Raw genomic sequence first — 22,244 nt, 5'->3', positions numbered from 1 at the left:
CCTTCCTTCCCCCTTTTTCTTTACCTCCCTTTCTCTTTCTTCCTTCTTTCCTTCCTTCCTGTCTTTCCTAGATTTTGACAGGGGGGGAAGGGGCGGGGTGGGGTTTGGAGGTGGCGTGAAGTAAAAGGAGGTAAGATTGGGGTGGGGGAGTGATGGAGCGTGGGGTTGCGTGTGTGTGTGCGGCGGCGGGGGGAGTGGGGTTGCGTGTGTGCGTGCGGCAGCGGGGGAAGTGATGGAGTGTGGGGTTGCGTGTGTGTGTGCGGCGGCGGGGGGAGTGATGGAGTGTGGGGTTGTGTGTGTATGTGCGGCAGGGGTGTGTGTGTGTGCGGGAAGCGGCGCAGCGGGGCTTGGAGTCGGCATGGTTTCTGCAGAGGGAACGTTGGCCGGAAGGGCATGTGCGCGCGCCAGGGAACTTGCGGCTGGGCGCCAATGCGCATGCTCAGTTGTTTTGCCGTTTTGTGAGTGTGTTGTTGTGTTGTTTTTCATTTTGAGTAGATACGTTTGTACCTTGTGGGTTGTGTTATGGGCACGGGAATTTTGGTTAAGTTTCGTTGGGGTTTTTTTGAGTTTTTTTTTTTGCCGTTTTGAGTGTGTTGTTTTTCATTTTGAGTAATATGTTTGTACCTTGTGGGTTGTGTTATGAGCATGGGAATTTTGGTTAAGTTTCGTTGGTTTTTTTAGAGTTTTATCCTTTTGCCGTTTTGTGAGTGTGTTGTGTTCTTTTTCATTTTGAGTAGATATGTTTGTACCTTGTGGGTTGTGTTATGGGCATGGCAATTTTGGTTAAGTTTCATTGGGGTTTTTTTTAGTTTTATCCTTTTGCTGTTTTGTGAGTGTGTTGTTGTGTTGTTTTTCATTTTGAGTAGATATGTTTGTACCTTGTGGGTTGTGTTATGGGCATGGCAATTTTGGTTAAGTTTCGTTGGGGGATTTTTGAGTTTTGTTGTTTTGCCGTTTTGTGAGTGTGTTGTTGTGTTGTTTTTCATTTTGAGTAGATATGTTTGTACCTTGTGGGTTGTGTTATGGGCATGGGAATTTTGGTTAAGTTTCGTTGGGGGGTTTTTGAGTTTTGTTTCCTCGTTGGATGCCCCTAACAAATTTATATATATAGATATAGTCCCATAGATTGGAAAGGGACCCCTAAAGAAGGACAATGATATGTTGCATGTTGCAGAGTAGGCAAACCAGACACTCTCCACATCAACACTGACAAAGAAACAGCAAGAAATATTGTTTACCCACAAGCAGAAAGAAATTACGTATATTAGAAACCAACACTTTCTCATTACTTTATTTTCCAGGCTGGGCCACAGCAACGCCTGGCAGGGGACCACTAGTGATTTTATATTATGTGTTAATGTTTTTAAATGTTTTACAGTGTTTTTGGGCATCGAATCGTTGCCATCGTAAACCGCCCTGAGTCGACTAAGGGCTGAGAAGGGCGGTATACAAATATCGTAAATAAATAAATAATAAATAATTCATAATATTCGGAGAGGCAAAACGAGAGAGAATGATGTCAAGACTTCATAGGTAGGAGAAGACGGCAAGCCCAGGGATTCTCCCCTTTGCCGCCTGCCCGTCGTTGCTTTAGCAAAATCAAAGCTGTTTGCATTGTGCACGCTCTCTATTTCCCAAGCAACCTTTCTCTAACCGCCTTCAAAACGGAAGTGGGTGGGCATGTGTGCGCAAATGCGTGCACAAACTCTGTGAGGTACTAGCAATTTACACGCATAATTGGCGCGATAATAGCAGACACACGTGGGCTGACGGTAAGCCTTTTCTATGAACAGAGTAGGCTCCTTTGTTAAGCGGCCCTTCCTCCCGCGGCCTGCTTGATTCTGTAACCAGCTTTGCAAAGGGGCATAATTTCAACAAAAGAGACAAACGAAACTGTCAGGAAATTGCAGAAATGTTGCCATTGGCTGCGACGGGAATCTTGGCTATAATTGCAAGCAGTTGTGTCTTGAAAATCCAGATTCTAGACATTGCATGCCAGTTATAGAAATACTTGTTCCAGTTTGAATTGCCACCCTTTTCTGTTGAATGGCTGATAAAATCCTACGATTCTGCCTTTTATTGTCTGTTTTGCCAAGCATTGTCCGCTCTTACCTTCATTGTCCGCCACTTTCCACATCAGCCTTTAAACTTGAATACAAAGAATTGACCTTAGGACCTTGAGTGCAAAACGTGGCTCTGTCACTGAATTACAGTCCTTTCCCATAAGCCGAGCTGCCAAGAGTGGGCATTTGTGTTTTCGCTAATGATGTTTCACTAAAACTCCTCTGACAACGTGAAGGGTTTCGAGCTAGGTTTGAGGCTTTGCCCTTCTAATCCGGTTTGTGTGCCAGACAGGCCACCGGGGAAAATGGAGTCGCAGTTTGCTAGGATGGCGGTGACGATCGGCTGCCTTTCTCTTCGGGGGAAATAATTCCATTGAATCCCAGAGCTTGCGTGGCTCTTTCAATGGGCATAGCTGGGCCAAGAAAAAGTCACAGGTTTGTCATGTACGGGGTTACAGCCTGTGCTGGACAGGGTCACACTCCCCCTGAAAGCTCAGGTACGCAGTCTGGGAGTTCTCCTGGATTCATCGCTGAGCCTGGAACCCCAGGTCTCAGCGGTGGTCAGGGGAGCTTTCACACAATTAAAACTTGTGCGCCAGCTGCGTCCATACCTTGGGAGGGCTGACTTGGCCACAGTAGTACACGCTTTGGTTACATCCCGCTTAGACTACTGCAACGCTCTCTACGTGGGGTTGCCTCTGAAGACTGCCCGGAAGCTGCAGCAAGTACAACGCGCGGCAGCCAGATTACTAACGGGGGCTGGGTACAGGGAGCACACCACTCCGCTGTTACACCAGCTCCACTGGCTGCCAATTAGCTTCCGAGCACAATTCAAAGTGCTGGTGTTGACCTATAAAGCCCTAAATGACTCCGGCCCTGTTTACCTCTCCGAACGTATTCTCCCCTACGAACCATCAAGATTATTAAGATCATCTGGAGAGGCCCTGCTCTCGGTCCCACTAGCCTCGCAAGCGCGCCTGGTGGGGACGAGGGACAGGGCCTTCTCGGTGGTAGCCCCACGACTCTGGAACTCTCTCCCTCTGGAGGCCAGAACCACCCCATCCATCCTAACATTTAAAAACGGGTGAAGACGTGGCTGTGGAGTCAGGCCTTCGATGAATGAGATAACACCATAGGACCCTGGATGGAAGTTGATGTAGATCCATCTTAATAGGACGACTGACCACTGTAGTTTTATATTTAGTGTATTTTAAAGTTGTTTTTGTAATTGTGATATATGATATTTTAATGAGTGTATATGTTTTTTATGGCTAGAAACCGGGCTGAGTCCCTCAATGAGGTTGAGAAGCTCGGTATAGAAAACTGTGAAATAAATAAATAAAATGTGTATGAGCCTTGTAGATAGAATCATAGAATCAACGTGTGAGAAGAGAGCCCAAGGACCATCCAGTACAACCCACTGCCAAGAATCCGGAAAATTGCATTCAAAGCACTCCCGACAGATGGCCATCCAACCTCTGTTTTATTTATTTATTTAATTAGTTAGAACTTTTATATACCGGTCTTCTCAACCTCCGCCGAGGGACTCAGTCTGGTTCACAACAAAAGATTCATAAACAGTAGTTTAAAACATCACATCCCATAATTCACTAAAACAATAAAATACAATCATATAATTACATAATGCCAAGTTGTCAAAATGAAGTCAAAGTTCATCACCATCCATCCGTGTGGTCAGGAGTTATTGACTCACTCATCAAAATCTAAATTCCAGAGCCAGGTTTTCACCAGTTTTCTAAAACTTAGGAGAGAAAGGGCAGATCTAATCTCCAGTGGGAGAGAGTTCCAGAGCCAAGGGGCCACCACCGAGAAGGCCCTGTCCCTCATCTTTGGAGGTTTAAAAGCCTCCAAAGAAGGAACCTCCACCACACTCCAGGGTACAATCAAATCACTCTTGAATGATGGACATCTAGCCTGTGTTTCAAAATCTCCAGAGAAGGTGATCCTATCACACTCCAGTAATAATAATAATAATAATAATAATAATTATTATTATTATTATTATTATTGGGTTCTTGTAGTTTTTTTCGGGCTATATGGCCATGTTTTAGAGGCATTCTATCCTGATGTTTCGCCTGCATCTATGGCAAGCATCCTCAGATGCTTTCTGAGGCATTCTGAGGTCTAGAGGCATTCTCTCCTGATGCTTTCTGAGGCATTTCTGAGGCCTAGAGGCATTCTCTCCTGACGTTTCTCCTGCATGTATGGCAAGCATCCTCACCTCACTACCTCTGTCAATGACAGATCCCAAGTGTGGACTCTGTAAGGAAGCAGATGAAACAATAGATCACAGTGTTACTGCTAATGTTTATTGCTTATCTTCTGTTATGAGTTTTATTTTATTGTTTTGTATTACTGTTGTTACTGCTTTTATTACTGATGTATTGTGGGCTCAGCCTCATGTAAACCACATCGAGTCCCTTGGGGAGATGGTAGCGGGGTATAAATAAAGTATTATTATTATTATTATTATATCCTCAGGTGCTGCAAGAAGATCATGCAGACTATAAGCAGAGGCATAACACAGTTGCTCAGATGATTAATTGGAACTTGTGCCACAAATACCATTTGCCTGCGACAAAGAACTGGTGGGATCACAAGCTGGAAAAAGTTACAGAAAATGAATACATCAAACTACTCTAGGACTTCCGAATTCAGACTGACAGAGTTGGAACATAATACTCCTGACCACATGATCGTGTTAAAAAACCAAGTATGGATCGTTGATGTTGCAATCCCAGGTGACAGCAGGATTGAAGAGAAACAACTGGAAAAGCTGACGTGATAAGAGGATTTAAAGATCGAACTGCAAAGACTCTGGCACACGCCAGTCAAGGTGGCCCCAGTGGTGATAGGCACACTGGATGCAGTGCCTAAAGACCTTGGCCTGCACTTAAACACAACTGGCACTGACAAAAGGAAGTCCTGATAATGGCTGAGTTTTTCCTGTTGTTTTTCCTCAATGCGGCTGTCACCTGGAATGGCAACATCCATCATCCAAACTTTTTTTCTTTTTCACAATCATGATGTCTGGTGTATTGTGTTCCAAAACTTTGTCGGTCTGGATTCAAAAGTTCCACAGTATGTTTGCGCGTTCATTTTCCACTACCTTTGCAGGTTTATGATCCCACCAGTTCTTTACTACTGGCAGGTGATACTTGTGACATAAGTTTGAATGAATCATTTGGGTCACAGAGTTGTGCCTCTGTTTGTAGTCCGTCTGTGCGATTTTCTTGCAGCAGCTGAGGATTATTATTATTTGAAACACAACTGGATGTGTCCACAGCAGACACTCTGCTGGCTGTTGAATTGGATCACATGTCAGACACTTCCCAAGTGTCTAGGACTGTGTGATGTATCGGCGAATAATGCTTGCAGATCCCAGTAAGGTGGCCTTTTGCAGCTGGCAGATGCAGTCATGCCGGCCATGTGACCTTGGAGGTGTCTATGAGCAACGGCGGCTCTTCGGCTTAGAAATGGAGATGAGCACCACACCCCAGAGTCAGAGATGACTGGACTTAATGTCAGGGGACAGCCTTTTAACCTATACACACAAAACACATATGCACAGTCTGGACCACAGCAACGCATGGCAGGGGACAGCTAGTACATTATATTATTACCACAGCACAATATTAGTATTATATATAAATATATTGCATTGTACTATACCGGGAGCCCCCGGTGGCACAGTGGGTTAAAGCACTGAGCTGCTGAGCTTGTTGATCGAAAGGTCACAGGTTCGATTCCGGGGAGCAGCGTGAGCTTCCGCTGTCAGCCCTAGCTTCTGCCAACCTAGCAGTTCGAAAACATGCAAATGTGAGTAGATCAATAGGTACCGCTCCGGCGGGAAGGTAACGGCGCGCCATGCAGTCATGCCGGCTACATGACCTTGGAGGTGTCTATGGACAACGCTGGCTCTTCGGCTTAGAAATGGAGATGAGCACCACACCCCAGAGTCAGACATGACTGGACCTAATGTCAGGGGACTACCTTTACCTTTACTATTATACTATACCACTATACTGTAATATTATTAGTAATGTTACATGTAGTATAACATATATAATTACATTCAAATACATTCAGACTATATATTTTATATATTTTTTATGCATCACAGCTCTATCCTATGAAATCCTAGGATTTATGGGGTATTTCAAGTTCTTTGCAAGAGAGCTCTAGTTTTTCGATAAGCTGCTTATCTCAGGATTCAACCACGACAGTTACTGGTTCCAAAATCCTACAACGGTGTGGTCCCAAACAGATGTAAGTTGTTGTTATTTTCGAGGGCGAATCATCAGGTTTGGTAGGGAATTTTCCAACGAAGTGAGCAGCCATGACGAGAATGAAATGGCCCCGAGCTTGCGATATTTCTATTTTCTTTCGTAGTGGGCGGCGGAATGACGGATCACTCCCAATGCCACATGCTTGGTGTTTGTATTTTTTCCGTTGTTTGTTATGAAGATTTCTGGGGCTATTTGCCTGAGTTATGGAAGCAGGCCTGCCTTGGAACAGCTGTGTTGGTAATAATAATGGGGGCTTGGCTAAGCTGGCAACAGTCTGCTTCTTTCACTTGCTCACTGGGTGGCTGTAATTCCTGCAGTATCTCATTCCCTTTATTTCCTCTGTTGCATTCACATGTTTTATCGCCTCGCCTTTGCCTGTGCTTTGTTCACCTTTAGATCCTCGCTGTTAGTTTTCCTTCCCTGCAAATTAGGCCTCGTGTCTTCTGTTGAATCCGGAGGATCTGGTCAAAGGAAATGACATGTATTGTTGCATATGGGGATTTTTGGTTTCGGAACAAGTGAGAAACTCAATTTCGTTTTCATATCAGGAGCGACTCGAGATACTGCAAGTCGCTTCTGGTGTGAGAGAATTGGCCCTGGGAATGCCTGGATGTGTTACCATCCTGTGGGAGGCTTCTCTCATGTTCCTGCACGAGAAGCTGGAGCTGACAGATGGGAGCTCACTCTGTTCTCCAGATTTGAACCACCAACCTTGCTGTGCCTTCACTCCTGGGGGCTATTATTCTCAATAAAGGGTGGGACAAAGGACTCTTGTCTGCTGGAGCTAGGTGTGAATGTTTCAACTGACCACCTTGATTAGCATATAATGGTCATCTAATCACCTCTCAACAAAAGTTTGCCCCAGGCACAGTCAGGCCATTGTATGCTAATCAAAGTGGTCAGTTGAAACATTCACACCTAGCTCCAGCAGACAAGAGTCCTTTGCCCCACCCTGGTAATTCCACAGATATATAAACCCTTTTCCCTAGTTCCAACAGACCTCACTACCTCTGAGGATGCTTGCCATAGATGCAGGCGAAACGTCAGGAGGGAATGCCTCTAGAACATGGTCATATAGTCCGAAAAAACCTACAACAACCCAGTGATTCCGGCCATGAAAGCCTTCGACAATATATTATATTGCATTATATTATACATAAAAGGAACCTAAGCAAGAGAAAGGAGCACGTCACTCCGCTTTGCTAAAGAAAAGGATTGTACATTTCCATTTTGTGAAAAGCTTGTCAGTCTCGACATCTATTCCTTCACTAAAAATGGATCCATACGTACTTGGAGTACCCAAAGGCCCATTGATTGTTTGGTAATACAAGAGTAGAGGCACACATGGGAATACTAGTGTAAATGGAAACCAGTGTGAGTGAAACCAGTTCATCATGTCTCCTGAATATTTTCCTTCCTATACTAAAAATAAAATATTTCTCTTTGCGACGGTTCTGACAAAGGGAAGTGATTCAGCGTAGTGATTTAAAATCGGGATTATAACATTACGCCACTCTGCGCTTAAACAGATGGAATAGTGGCAGCAACTCTTTAGAGGTTGGGTGGGATATTAATGGGCCAAATTGGCTTTGCTGTCTTTTGTTCGTGCTGAATATAACTTAGTATATGGAATGAATTTTGATAGATAGGTGAAAATTTCACAGGGGTTCCTGCTCTGCGAAGAACTGGGCTGATTCACATGGCGATTGTGCACAATGCCTTAATGTTGCTGCTACTGTTTGACTATTATTAATCTCCAACTAGATTTGTCCAGGCATTGTAGTGCTGCAGTAAGAACATCTATCTATCATCTATCTATCTATCTATCTATCTATCTATCTATCTATCTATCTATCTATCTATCAATCTAATGCTCTGTGCGTAATGAGTACCTTAAAAACAAAAGAACCAATGAACGAAATCACACCAAATTTGACAACAAAACATCTCACAACACAAGGAGTGACCATCATTCAAAAAATTACGATTTTGTCATTTGGAAGTTGTAGTTGCTGGGATTTATAGTTCACCTATAATCAATCTTTGATTCTAGGTGAACTATAAATCCCAGCAGCGACAACTCCCAAATGTCAAAGTCTATTTTCCCCCAAACTCCACCAGTGTTCACATTTGGGCATATTCAGTATTCGTGCCAAGTTTGGTCCAGATCTATCATTGTTTGAGTCCACAGTGCTTTCTGGATGTAGGTGAACTACAACTCCAAAACTCAAGGTCAATGCTCAACAAACCCTTCCAGTATTTTCTGTTGGTCATTGGAGTCCTGTGTACCAAATTCGGTTAAATTCCATCATTGATGGAGTTCAGAATGCTCTGATTGTAGGTGAACTATAAATCCCAGCAACTACAACTTCCAAATGTCAATGTCTATTTTCCCCAAACTCCACCAGTGTCTACATTTGGGCATATTGACTATTTGTGCAAAGTTTGGTCCAGATATATCATTGTTTGAATCCACAGTGTTCTACCTAGATGTAGGTGAACTACAACTCCAAAACGTAAGGTCAATGCCTGCAAAACCCTTTCAAGTATTTTCTGTTGGTCATGTGTGCCAAGTTTGGTTCAATTCCATCATTGGTGGCAGTGTGATGTGCACTTGCGGGCGAGGGAGATCGCGCAAGGCTGGAAGGAGGCATATGTGTTATGTGTGGGATGTTTGGCTCAATTCTATTGTTGGTGGGGATCAGAATGTTCTTTGATTGAAGGTAAACTATCAATCTCAGAATTGGCAACTCCCTAATATCAAGTTCTATTTTCCCCAAACTCCACCAGTGTTCACATTTGGGCATATTCAGTATTTATGCCAAGTTTGGTCCAGATCTATCATTGTTTGAGTCCACAGTGCTTTCTGGATATAGGTGAACTACAACTCCAAAACTCTTCCAGTATTTCCAAACCCTTCCAGTATTTTCTGTTGGTCATTGGAGTCCTATGTGCCAAATCCAGTTCAATTCCATCATTGGTGGAGTTCAAAATGCTCTGATTGTAGGTGAACTATAAATCCCAGCAACTACAACTCCCAAATGTCAAGGTCTATTTTCCCCAAACTCCACCAGTGTTCACATTTGGGCATATTGAGTATTTGTGCCAAGTTTGGTCCTGATCCATCATTCTTGGTGTCCATAGTGCTCTCTCTATATAGGTGAGCTACAACTCCCAAACTCAAGGTCAATGCTCACCAAACCCTTCCAGTATTTTATGTTGGTCATTGGAGTTCTGGATATAGGTGAGCTACAACTCCCAAACACAAGGTCACTGCCCACCAAATCCTTCCAGTATTTTCTGTCAGTCATTGGTGTTCTGTGTGCCACATTTGTTTCAATTGTTCCGAATGCTCTTTGATCATAGGTGAACTCCAAATCCAAGCAACTACAACTCCCAAATGTCAAGGTTTGTTTTCCCCAAACTCCACCAGTGTTCACATTTGGGCATATTCAGTATTCATAGAATCATAGAATCATAGAATCAAAGAGTTGGAAGAGACCTCATGGGCCATCCAGTCCAACCCCCTGCCAAGAAGCAGGAATATTGCATTCAAATCACCCCTGACAGATGGCCATCCAGCCTCTGCTTAAAAGCTTCCAAAGAAGGAGCCTCCACCACACTCCGGGGCAGAGAGTTCCACTGCTGAACGGCTCTCACAGTCAGGAAGTTCTTCCTAATGTTCAGATGGAATCTCCTCTCTTGTAGTTTGAAGCCATTTTTCCGCGTCCTAGTCTCCAAGGAAGCAGAAAACAAGCTTGCTCCCTCCTCCCTGTGGCTTCCTCTCACATATTTATACATGGCAATCATATCTCCTCTCAGCCTTCTCTTCTTCAGGCTAAACATGCCCAGTTCCCTAAGCCGCTCCTCATAGGGCTTGTTCTCCAGACCCTTGATCATTTTAGTCGCCCTCCTCTGGACACATTCCAGCTTGTCAATATCTCTCTTGAATTATGGTGCCCAGAATTGGACACAATATTAGTGCCAGATCTATCATTGTTTGAGTCCACGGTGCTCTCTGGATATAGGTGAACTACAATTCCAAAACTCAAGGTCAATGTCCACTAAATCTTTCCAGTATTTTCTGTTGTTCATGGGAGTTTTGTGTGCCAAGTTTGGTTGAATTCCATCGTTGGTGGAGTTCGGAATGCTCTTTGATTGTAGGTGAACTATAAATCCCAGCAACTCCAACTCCCAAATGACAAAATCAACCCCCCTCCCCAAACACCACCAGTATCAAAATTGGTCGTGTTGGTCCAGTGAATGAACCTACATTCTGCATATTGGATACTTACATTACAATTCACAACAGTAGCAATATTACAGTTATGAAGTAGCAATGAAAATGATGTTATGGTTGGGGGTCACTACAACATGAGGAACTACATTAAAGGGTCGCAGCATTAGGAAGGTTGAGAAACACTGTTCTAAATCATAGCTAACTAAAATAAGAGTGAATAAGAAAGTGGAGAAGTGTTGTCCTTGGTGAAGAATGAATCTCATGGTTAATATGCTTCAAATACTTGAGATTAATGGATGAGATCACTTTCCAGTCCATTTTCTAATGTCAACTTCTAGCTCGAGACAATACAGTCATGTATCGCTTATGTCTTCCACTTCCCATCTCTTCTTAAGAAGCATGAACTTGAATACCGTTAAGAGCTGTGGTCGCTCTCCCATTCAATGCAGGAATTATTCAATTTTGTCTGTGAAATCACTCACAACAAAATGGAGATCTTTTGTCACAAATACCGGACCTGGTTGAAGCTTTTCAAACAATGCAAAGGAAAGAATGCCAATGTTGAAGGGAAGCAGGGAAAGCATTCAAGGAGCCGAGTAAATCAAGATGACCTAAAAATCAGTAGCTGGAGGAGGCACTCCTATTTGTACAATGAGCCGCTCATTTTAAGCACACACTCATGCAAATAATGGTGCCAACCTAAAAACATTTTCTTACTATTCTCAAGGAATGAACTACTGTGAGCCCGTAAATAATATGAAGACCTAAGAGAGGTTGGCTGGAGAGTGTTTGGGAGGGGAATTATATTTTTACTCAGCATTCTCATTACACATACATTTGTCCTTCGGTTATCTCCTGGCAGGGGCGGCTCGTCCATTACGCGAAGTAAGCAGTCGCAGAACACTTTTTTTTGCCAGGGGTGCAGAGGCGGCTCTGTAAATGCCCCTCGACCGCCACTTGAGGAGCGCCCCTTCAGCTCACAACAGCCCTAGCAGTCTGGGGGGAGCCTCGGCTTTCTTGCCTCGGTGCCGGGTGATCCTCTTCCCAAAGGGGCCGGGCCCTTGAGCCTCGCCTAGCCCCTCTCATTCCCGCTCCACCCGGCCACCGGGTGCGCGAGCAGAGCCGGCACTCAATCGTTCTCTGCATTTGATCCCTTCCCCATGACCGGCTCCCTTTCCCGATCCCCCGACACTCCAACCACCTCCTCTCCTCTCCCCAATCTGCGGGTGGGCCAAGGGGCAGAGCCGCCGCGCCTGGCCCGCTTCAGGTCCAGAGGCGTGTCTGAAGACCCCAGCGTGCGCACCAAAAGTCGCCTTTTTTCCTGACTTTCTCTTCAGCCATTGAGACCAAGAGAGAGAGAGAGAGAGAGCGAGCCCCTGCAGCTGGAGGTATCTCCTACCTCTGCTCCCTCCTTTGTTTTTGTGCCTACCTTCAGGAAAGGTGGGCATCTCCACCTCTGTCTCTCTCACTCTCTCTCTCTCGGTCCCAATGGCAGAGGAGAAAGTCAGGAGAAGAGGTGACTTTTGGTGCACACGCTGCAGATCGAGAATAGGGCTCCACAGTCACCGACGGACCCACCCTGGAAGATTATCCTACTCAGACAACAGGGATTGCCAAGAGGAAGGCACATCAAACCAACCCAGACCGAGACCACCTTCCACCTGGAAACCGATGCCCTCACTGCAGGAGAAGATGCAGATCAAGAATAGGGCTCCACAGTCACCTATCGACCCACCAGTACACTGATTTTGGAATACTATCCTACTCAGACAACAAGGGATTGCCTACGGAAGCTAAACTAAGCTCTGGAGAGGATGTCCAGTTCCCTGCTCAGCCATGGAAACCACTCACTCTCCGTCCTAGAAAATCCCATAATAGGTTCACCATCAGTCAGAAACATGATGGAACCCAACAACAACAACAACAGAGGTATTCTCATCGTATGCTATTTATCTGAGTAGTTTGAGCGCTGTAGGAAATCTCATACTCTTCATGGAGAATGGCCCCTTATGGAACTCGGATAGCATGTTGCTATCATGTGTTATGAGCCTTATAGGCTGCGTTTGCTTGCAGGTTGCCATGCTCTGAGCAATGGGACGGGAGGTACGGCCCTAAGCCTGCTTGTATTTTCTGTCACAGTTCAGCGGTCCCTATTGTTTGTTCTGAAAGGCACCGCCTTGGCAAAGTTTCGCTCGCGCTGGTTAATTTCATGCCTGCCGTGCAAAGATCAATGGCTCCTTTCTTTCCGAAGCCCAGTTAAATGCGCGTGAATTTCTAACCACAGTCTGCCCAATAAAGAAAGAGAAAGAAAAACCTTTTTTCATGCAGAGGGGGAAAGTCTTGCCTTGAGAGATGAATACTGTATACTTTGCGCCTCCCCCGCCCTTTTCTATGTGTTGATTTATTAATGGCTGGTTTTGGATTCATTTGTCATGTCAAAATGATGGAGGTCCAGAGGCATAAGTGTTTGAAAATGAGCAGTTATCCATGTCCACTCTTGGCAGAGGCCATAGAGTCATTAGCCTCTGAAATATCCTTTTTCACCTCTGGGGAACGGGAGGAAATGCGTTTTCATATGTTTCCCTGGTTCTTTTGGAATCGAAGTGAAAATGGACTTTTGGCCCCAAGAGTAAGATATTGTTGGAGAGACATGGCGAAATGGTTTTCAGTCAGCCACACATTATGCTGCTTCTTGGTTGCTTTCACTGCAGAACGCACCTCTTGTCCCCATCCTCTGGCAAAAAAAACTGGGCTAAACACTCATTACATCTTGCTTTGACTTGTACAATCTGTTCTTTTCTCACTTTTCCACTATTTGGCCCCAGCCCCCTCAATTCTGCTTAGAACCGTTCTGCTACTTGTTCTTATTTCTTTACTAAAATCAATTGGCTAAATAAGTGGAAGAGATTTATTTAGCACACAACATTGCCATCTTTTCCTCGGGTTCTGCAGACTATTGCAGAGAATTGGCACACATTTTGCATGAACTAGACAATATAAAGAACACTTTAAAAATCTTAGCAAGTGAGAAATACACAAATAATATGTTTGGGTTATATATGGTTAACAGTAGCATTGTGCATTTGGGATAAACCTTAACACATTTTGTGTCCCAGCTTTCGGTGGGGGCCACAATCCAGGAGGAGGTGCCAAAAGATCAATTTCCTATCAGACCATTAAAGGCGGAGGAGCTTCCTACCCAGGCTCCCCTTACTGGTACACGCTTTAAGGCTTCTTCTTGCCTCCTGTTTCTACTCTAGAGGAGATGTTCAACTGCAGGTACTTGCAGGCACACATAATCTGGGCCTGCATGCTACACACATGCTCACTTTCCAAGGCAAGGAGGCTAGTTCTGTTTCTTACTCTGGCTGCAGGTACTGATAGGTGTGAACACTTTCTGGGCCTGCATGCCACACATACACTCTCCCTGGATAGAGGTAGTGCATGTGGCATGCAGGCTGAGAAAGCGTGTGCCCCTGATAGTGCTTGCAGCCGAGCATCTCTTACTTTAGAGCAGTGGTTCTCAACCTCTGGGCTGCGGCCAAATAGTGGGCCACAAAAATGAAAATCTGGTCCGTAAACCTGGTCAAAGTGGTCCCTAATCAAGTGGTCCCTGATCAAAATGGGCACTGGTCACGTGGACCCTGGTCAAAAAAAGGTTGAGAACCACTGCTCTAGAGTAAGAGGCACTCAGCTGCAGGTACTGGCAGGTATGTGCACTTTCTGGGCTTTCATGCCATATATGCACTGTCTTTCCAAGACAAGAAGGCAAGTTTTGGGAGTCGCTTGGCTGCAGGCTTGTTTTCTGCTTCCCTGGAGACTAGGACGCGGAACAATGGCGTCAAACTACAAGAGAGGAGATTCCATCTGAACATGAGGAAGAACTTCCTGACTGTGAGAGCCGTTCAGCAGTGGAACTCTCTGCCCCGGAGTGTGGTGGAGGCTCCTTCTTTGGAAGCTTTTAAACAGAGGCTGGATGGCCATCTGTCAGGGGTGATTTGAATGCAATATTCCTGCTTCTTGGCAGAATGGGGTTGGACTGGATGGCCCATGAGGTCTCTTCTAACTCTATGATTCTATGATTCTGTTACTAGAAAACAATGTTGGTGTCAGGCGAGCCTTTTGAGAGAGGGCATTCCTTGACTTTCCTTGACCACTGGAAAGGCCTCCTTTCTAGCAGCCATCACATTGGTGGCATCAGTTATACGTGAAAATGGAACGAAAACAGAATGGATTTTGCCATTTCGCACATCCATAGTAATTTTGTGTTCACGAAAGGACATCCTCAAGGAGGCAGAATGTCAAAATCAATTCAAGCATGCAAGGGGTGGAACAATGCCCTCACCCTGGCAATTAGTATGCTCCCGAGCATGTTATTTCCCCCCCACCACCATAATTAAAAGCATCATTGTTTACAGTTGAGACAAAATCTTTAGTCCTTGATCTCTTCGGATAAATTAGATGCACACGAGAGAGGAGGAGAAAGGAGGAGGTGGTTTTGATGAGCAATCAAATCTCAAACCAAACAGTGGTGAGAAGGAGGCAGGAGAAATGGAGAGGAGGTGAGAGATCAGCAGTCCATCCCAGGTCTCTAAAACGAATTAGAGAAATACATTAGCCTCTGTATTAACTAGAATGCAAGCAACCCAAACTCTCAAGAAACCAGCAAAAAGGTTTTTTTGGTCGTGTCAGCAGCAACTTGAGAAACTGCAAGTCGCTTCTGGTGTGAGAGAATTGGCCATCTGGAAGGATGTTGCCCAGAGGACACCCAGATGTTGTGATGTTTTAACATCCTTATGGAAAGCTTCTCTCATGTCCCTGCATGAGGAGCTGGGGCTGATAGAGGGAGCTCATCCGCGCTCTCCCCGGATTTGAACCTGCGACCTGTCAGTCTTCAGTCCTGCCGGCATAGGGGTTTAACCCACTGCACCACTGGGGGCTTATCATATTATAAATAAATAAACTTATCATATTATAAATAGAAAAATAAATAAAATCAATTTTGGTGGAAATATTACATTAAGTTAATTTTTCTTTATTTGCCTTAATTGGCTTCTAATTACTGTATTTCAATATCAAGTCAATACAGAGGTTATGGCATGGTATAGCATGGGATGTAATATTCGTTTGTTTATTTATCATTTATAGTATTTATATTCCGCCCTTCTCACCCTGAAGGGAACTCAGGGCGGATTATTTATTTATTTATTTATTTATTTATTTATCATGTCATCAGCCATACCATTGTATTACATTTCTAACAGAACAAAACAAACAAACAGATAAAACAAGCACAAATGTTGCAAACTTGGTAGCTGATTAAATCTCCTTTGACCCGTATCTGGCCACTTGGAGTGCCTCTGGTGTTGCCGCAAGAAGGTCCTCCATCGTGCATGTGGCAGGGCTCAGGGTGCATTGCAGCAGGTGGTCAGTGGTTTACTCTTCTCCACACTCGCATGTCGTGGATTCCACTTTGTAGCCCCATTTCTTAAGATTGGCTCTCCATCTCGTGGTGTCAGAGCACAGTCTGTTCCGCGCCTTCCAAATCACCCAGTCTTCTGTGTGCCCAGTCTCTCATCTGGTATCACCCACGGATTGAGGTGCTGGGTTTGAGCCTGCCACTTTTAGACTCTCGCTTGCTGAGGTGTTCCAGCGAGTGTCTCTGTAGATCTAAGAAAACTATTTCTTGATTTAAGTCATTGACATGCTGGTTGATACCCAAACAGAGGATGAGCTGGAGATGTCACTGCCTTGGTCCTTTTACTATTGGCTGCTACTTCCTGGCAGATGTCAGGTGGTGCAATACCGGCTAAGTAGTGTAATTTCTCCAGTAGTGTAGGGCGCAGACACCCCGTGATAATGCAGTATGTCTCATTAATAGCCACATACACTGTTTTAGTGTGGTGAGATGTGTTCCACACTGGGCATGCGTACTCAGCAGCAGAGTAGCATAGCGCAAGGGCAGATGTCTTCACTGTGTCTGGTTGTGATCCCCAGGTTGTGCCAGTCAGCTTTCATATGATATTGTTTTTATTGCCGACTTTTTGCTTGATATTCAGGCAGTGCTTCTTGTAGGTCAGAGCACGGTCCAGAGTGACTCCCAGGTATTTGGGTGTGTTGCAATGCTCCAGTGGGATTCCTTCCCAGGTCATCCTCAGAGCTCGGGATGCTTGTCTCTTCTTAAGGTGAAAGGCACATGTATGGGATTTTGGCCTGCATCAATAGGAGCATAGTGTCTAGATCTAAGGAAGTAATGCTACCCCTCTATTCTGCTTTGGTTAGACCACACCTGGAATATTGTGTCCAATTCTGGGCACCACAATTCAAGAGAGATATTGACAAGCTGGAATGTGTCCAGAGGAGGGCGACTAAAATGATCAAGGGTCTGGAGAACAAGCCCTATGAGGAGCGGCTTAGGGAACTGGGCATGTTTAGCCTGAAGAAGAGAAGGCTGAGATGAGATATGATAGCCATGTATAAATATGTGAGAGGAAGCCACAGGGAGGAGGGAGCAAGCTTGTTTTCTGCTTCCTTGGAGACTAGGACGCGGAACAATGGCTTCAAACTACAAGAGAGGAGATTCCATCTGAACATGAGGAAGAACTTCCTGACTGTGAGAGCCGTTCAGCAGTGGAACTCTCTGCCCCGGAGTGTGGTGGAGGCTCCTTCTTTGGAAGCTTTTAAGCAGAGGCTGGATGGCCATTTGTCAGGGGTGATTTGAATGCAATATTCCTGCTTCTTGGCAGGGGGTTGGACTGGATGGCCCTTGAGGTCTCTTCCAACTCTTTGATTCTATGATTCTATGATTCTATGTGTTTTAGATGGATTAGGGATCGGTTGGTTTTCCCTGTAATAGGCAGTAAGAGCACCTAGAGCTTTGGAGAGCTTCTGTTCAACCATCTCAAAGCTCCCTGCTTGAGCAGTGATGGCACGATCATCAGCATAGATGAAACTCTCTGTCCCTTCTGGCAGTGGCTGGTCATTTGTGTAAATGGTGAACATGGATGGAGCAAGCACGCTCCCCTGAGGCAGGCCGTTCTTCTGTTTCCGCCATCTGCTTCTCTGGCCCTGGAACTCAACAAAAAAAAGCTCAGGGCTGAAAAGTAAAGGTAAAAGTTTCCCCTGACGTTAATAATAATAATAATAATAATAATAATAATAATAATAATCTTTATTTATATTCCACTACCATCTCCCCAAAGGGGACTAGGGGCGGCCTACATGAGTCTAGTCGTATCTGACTTTGAGGGGTGGTGCTCACCTCCATTTCTAAGCTAAAGAGCCGGTGTTGTCTATAGACAACTCCAAGGTCATGTGGCAGGCATGACTGCATGGAGCGCCATTACCTTCCCACAGAAGGGGTACCTTTCAATCTACTCACATTTGCTTCTCGGCCTTTTGGCTAAGATCAAGTGTAGTATCTGTTCTTATCAGTTTAATATCTGATATGTTCTCTATTTGAGAACTCTATATTAAATGGCATGTTTTTGAACTGCTTGGCTGGTAGAAGCTGGGGCTAAGAGCAGGAGCTCACCCCGTTCCCCGGATTTTAACCATTGATCTTTCAGTCAGCAAGTTCAGCAGCTCAGTGGTTTAACTTGCAGCAGCACCAGGGTGGATCACAGAATACATATAAGGCAAACGTTCAATGCCATTTATATACTTACAAGACAGACAATTGTACGTAGATAGAGGTACATGTAGGCTTTTCCCATCTTCAGCATCTTGGAGTAAACTATACTGAAATTACACCGTGTAACACAATCTGGAAAAAACATCTGTTCTTGGTTTGACAGTTTTGTTTCCTGTTTAATTGTGCAGTTGTTACTTTGAAAGTAGTCGTTCTGCTCCAGAAACTTTGTTTTTGTGGCTACCACAAACTAGGTCGAATTGGTTGAGACGCGATGATGAGATATGCATTGAAAAATGTGCTGCAAGATGTCCTACAAAGACAAAGTTGTTGCAGTTTAATAAACCTTTTCCCTGTTTTTATGATGGAATTAAATAGGAAATGACATTTATAACCCAGGAATAAAAATAGAGTTACATAGTGTTATCAAGTAATTTTTGTAGCGGTCAATGATACGTATGTTACTCTTTAAGCTGGAGAAGAGTCCTACGGATACTGCGGACTGTGAAAACAACCACAACCACTACTACTATTACTATTACTACTACTACTACTACTACTAATAATAATAATAATATATTGTTGCAGGCTTTCATGGCTGGAATCACTGGGTTGTGGTAGGTTTTTTCGGGCTATATGGCCATGTTCTAGAGGCATTCTCTCCTGACATTTTGCCTGCATCTACAGCAAGCATCCTCAGAGGTTGTGAGGTTGTGAGGCATCCTCAAAGGTTGTGAGACATACAACAACCCAATAATAATAATGACACTTTATTCCACCCTTTTCCCCATGGCGACTCAGAGCAGATTTCAATGTAAACAGATACTGGCAAACATTACAATAGAGTGATACACACAAACATAAACAAAGTCAAAGGCTTCTCCTTTCATTTCCGGCTTTGGAGCCAGTGCTCATATCTGGCTTTGGGGAAGTGCTGTTCTCAGTTTCCAAGCCAAGGAGCCTACGTTGTTACCTCTTGGTCGTGTGACCGGCATGACTACTTGGGGAGTCGTGTTTTTCCCACCAAAGCGATACCTATTTATCTACTCACATTTGCATATTTTTGAACTGCTAGGTTGGCAGGAGATGGACTAACAGCAGGAGTGGATTCAAACTGCTGACCTTCAGATAATAATAATAATAATACTCTATTTGTACCCCGCTACCATCTCCCCAAGGGACTCAGAGCGGCTTACATAAGACCGAGCCCACAATACAACAGTAAACAATAGCAACAGTAATACAAAACAATAAATAAACTCATAAGCAAAAAATAAGCAATAAACATTTACAATAACACAGCACATTTAAAAACCTATGGCTGGGCCAAATGTAATCATTAAAATTAAAAAAAATAATTCTGGGCATGACAAGGTGACATATAACTGGGATAGAAGTTTTGGAGAGGGAGGAAATGTGCAGACAATCTTAGATCACTAATAAAGTGCGTTTAGGGACTTATTGCTGGGAGTCTCCTTATTCTGGGAAGGCACACTGAAACAACCACGTTTTCAGGCTCCTCCTAAAGACTGCCCAAGTTGGGGCATGCCTAATGTCCTTGGGAAGAGAGTTCCAGAGTCGAGGGGCCACCACCGAGAAGGCTCTCTCCCTCGTCCCCACCAATCGCGCTTGCAATGGTGGTGGGAGAGCGAGCAGGGCCTCTCCAGATGATCGAAGAGATTGTATGGGTTCGTACACAGAGATGCGGTCACGCAGGTAGGCGGGTCCCAAACTATTTAGGGCAGTGGTTCTCAACCTTCCTAATGCCGTGACCCCTTAATACAGTTCCTCATGTTGTGGTGACCCCCAACCATAACCCTAACATTATGAATTGCCAGGTAAATAATGATTTGCAGGATGTATTTTCATTCACTGGAGCAAATTTGGCACAAATACCCGATACGCCCAAATTTGAATACTGGTGGGGTTGGCTAGGGGATTGATTTTGCCATTTGGGAGTTGTAGTTGCTGGGATTTATAGTTAACCTGCAAACAAAGAGCATTCTGAACCCCACCAACAATGGAATTGAACCAAAGTTGGCACACAGAACTCCCATGACCAACAGAAAATACTGGAAGGGTTTGGTTGGGCACTGACCTTGAGTTTGCGAGTTGAAGTTCGCCTACATCCAGAGAGCACTCTAGACTCCAACAATAATGGATTTGGACCAAACTTGGCACGGATACTCCATATGCCCAAATCTGAACACTTGTGGGGTTTTGGGAAAATAGACCTTGAGATTTGGGAGTTGTACTTGCTGGAATTTATAGTTCACCTACAATCAAGGAGCATTCTGAACCCCAACAATGATAGAATTGGGCCAAACTTACCACACAGAGACCCCCATGACCAACATAAAATACTGTGTTTTCTGATGGTCCTTGGCGACCCCTCTGACACTCCTTCGCGATCCCTCCAGGGGTCCTGACCCCCAGGTTGAGAAACACTGGTTTAGGACTTTGTAGGTAAGCACCTGCACCTTGAATTAGGACCGGTAAATGACCGGCAGCCAATGGAGCTCCTTAAACAGAAGGGTTGACCGCTCCTTATAAGCAGCTCCAGTTAACAACCTGGCTGCCGCTCGTTGAACCAATTGAAATTTCTGGGCTGTTTTCAAGGGTAGCCCCACGTAGAGTGCATTGCAGTAGTCCAATCTGGAGGTGACTAAGGCATGGACTACTCTGGCCAGATCCGCCTTCATGAGGTACGGTCACAGTTGGCACACGAGTCTTAATTGTGCAAAGGCCTTCCCGGCTACTGCCGACGCCTGAGCTTCAAGCGTAAGTGATGAGTCCAGGAGGACACCCAAACTGCGGACCTGTGACTTCAGGGGAAGTGCAACCCCGTCCAACACAGGTTGCCACCCTATACCCCGATCTGGTTTCTGATCTACCAAGAGGACCTCTGTCTTGTCGGGATTAATCTTCAGCCTGTTCCTCCTCATCCAGACAGCCACAGAGGCCAGGCACTCGCCCAGTACCCGAGGGGCTTCCTTGGAATTAGGTGGAAAAGAGTAGTAGAGTTGCGTGTCAGCCAACTCCAAAACTCCGGATGACCTCTCCCAGCGGTTTCATGAAGATCAGCAGTTCAGCAACACAAGGTTTTAACCCATTGTACCATCACACACCCACAAATAAGTGAAAAAATGCAATTTTGGGTCTTTTGACATCCACATTTTATGCCATATCCTCTGCTTCCAGGTTCTAGGCTATAATTTGAATCTCGGTCTCAGAGTATTGAACAGACACAACAAAATGGGGAACACGTTAAAGGTACATGCACACGGACTGTGTTTTCCTCGGAGTGCCAATTTCAGCTTCCGTTGGGAAAGCTGAAATTTAACGGGTTGCTCTTTGGGATTGTTATTAGTGTGGCATCTCTCAAGTCTCAAATATGGGTAGATTCAGTAAAGGTTTGTGTCGCGGGCTTTGCCAATCTCTCCCGGTTGGAAGGAAACAGCCCCCGTTGCTTCCTCTTCGGCTGCTTCTGCTGTCTGTTTGCTTCACCTTCATTACCCCAGTATGAGCGAAATGCCATTTCTTTTTCCCAGCCTGCTTTCATTTCGGTAAGCGCCTGGCAATTTCAAACTCTACCCGATTTTCCAAGACCATTAGATGACCTTGAAATGACTTCCACTTTTTCTTTTTTTGGCAATAGCTATAGGAAAGTTTTGAATTAAGTTCTGATTTGATTGGCCTAACGGCAAGAATGAACGACAACAAAATAGTGTCTAATATCATAAAGCCAATGTTGCTGTGAGTGGTAGGAGTCCGAAAATGAGCAAAACAGTCAGTTTGTGTTGGAATTAACAACCTTCTCAAGCCTCCATTAGTTGTTTGTTATGTGTATAATTCAAATTACTTACTGAATTGTATATGTTTGTATTGTTTGCAATTTTACCTCAACTCTTTGATGTGGCAAGGGTTGCAGGACTGGGCATTTTCAGGACTCGGACTCCATTTTAGAAACAGTTCAGCTTAGAGACTTTAGCAGAAACAGA

At 44.6% G+C, this 22,244-nt stretch overlaps 1 protein-coding gene and 1 pseudogene across 2 annotated transcripts in view; both read left to right on the top strand.

The window, feature by feature from the left end:
• Positions 1-22,244, top strand: part of ASTN2 (astrotactin 2) — a 796,374-nt gene that overhangs the window by 144,138 nt on the left and 629,992 nt on the right. The window lies entirely within an intron of this gene.
• On the top strand, positions 17,996-18,172 carry LOC137097695 (U2 spliceosomal RNA; annotated as a pseudogene).

Source organism: Anolis sagrei, chromosome 11 (genome assembly GCF_037176765.1).
Source record: "Anolis sagrei isolate rAnoSag1 chromosome 11, rAnoSag1.mat, whole genome shotgun sequence".
In the NCBI taxonomy this organism is placed as follows: Eukaryota; Metazoa; Chordata; class Lepidosauria; order Squamata; family Dactyloidae; genus Anolis; species Anolis sagrei.
The sequence above is the reverse complement of the archived record's forward strand: the minus strand, read 5'-3'. Positions and strand labels throughout refer to the sequence as shown.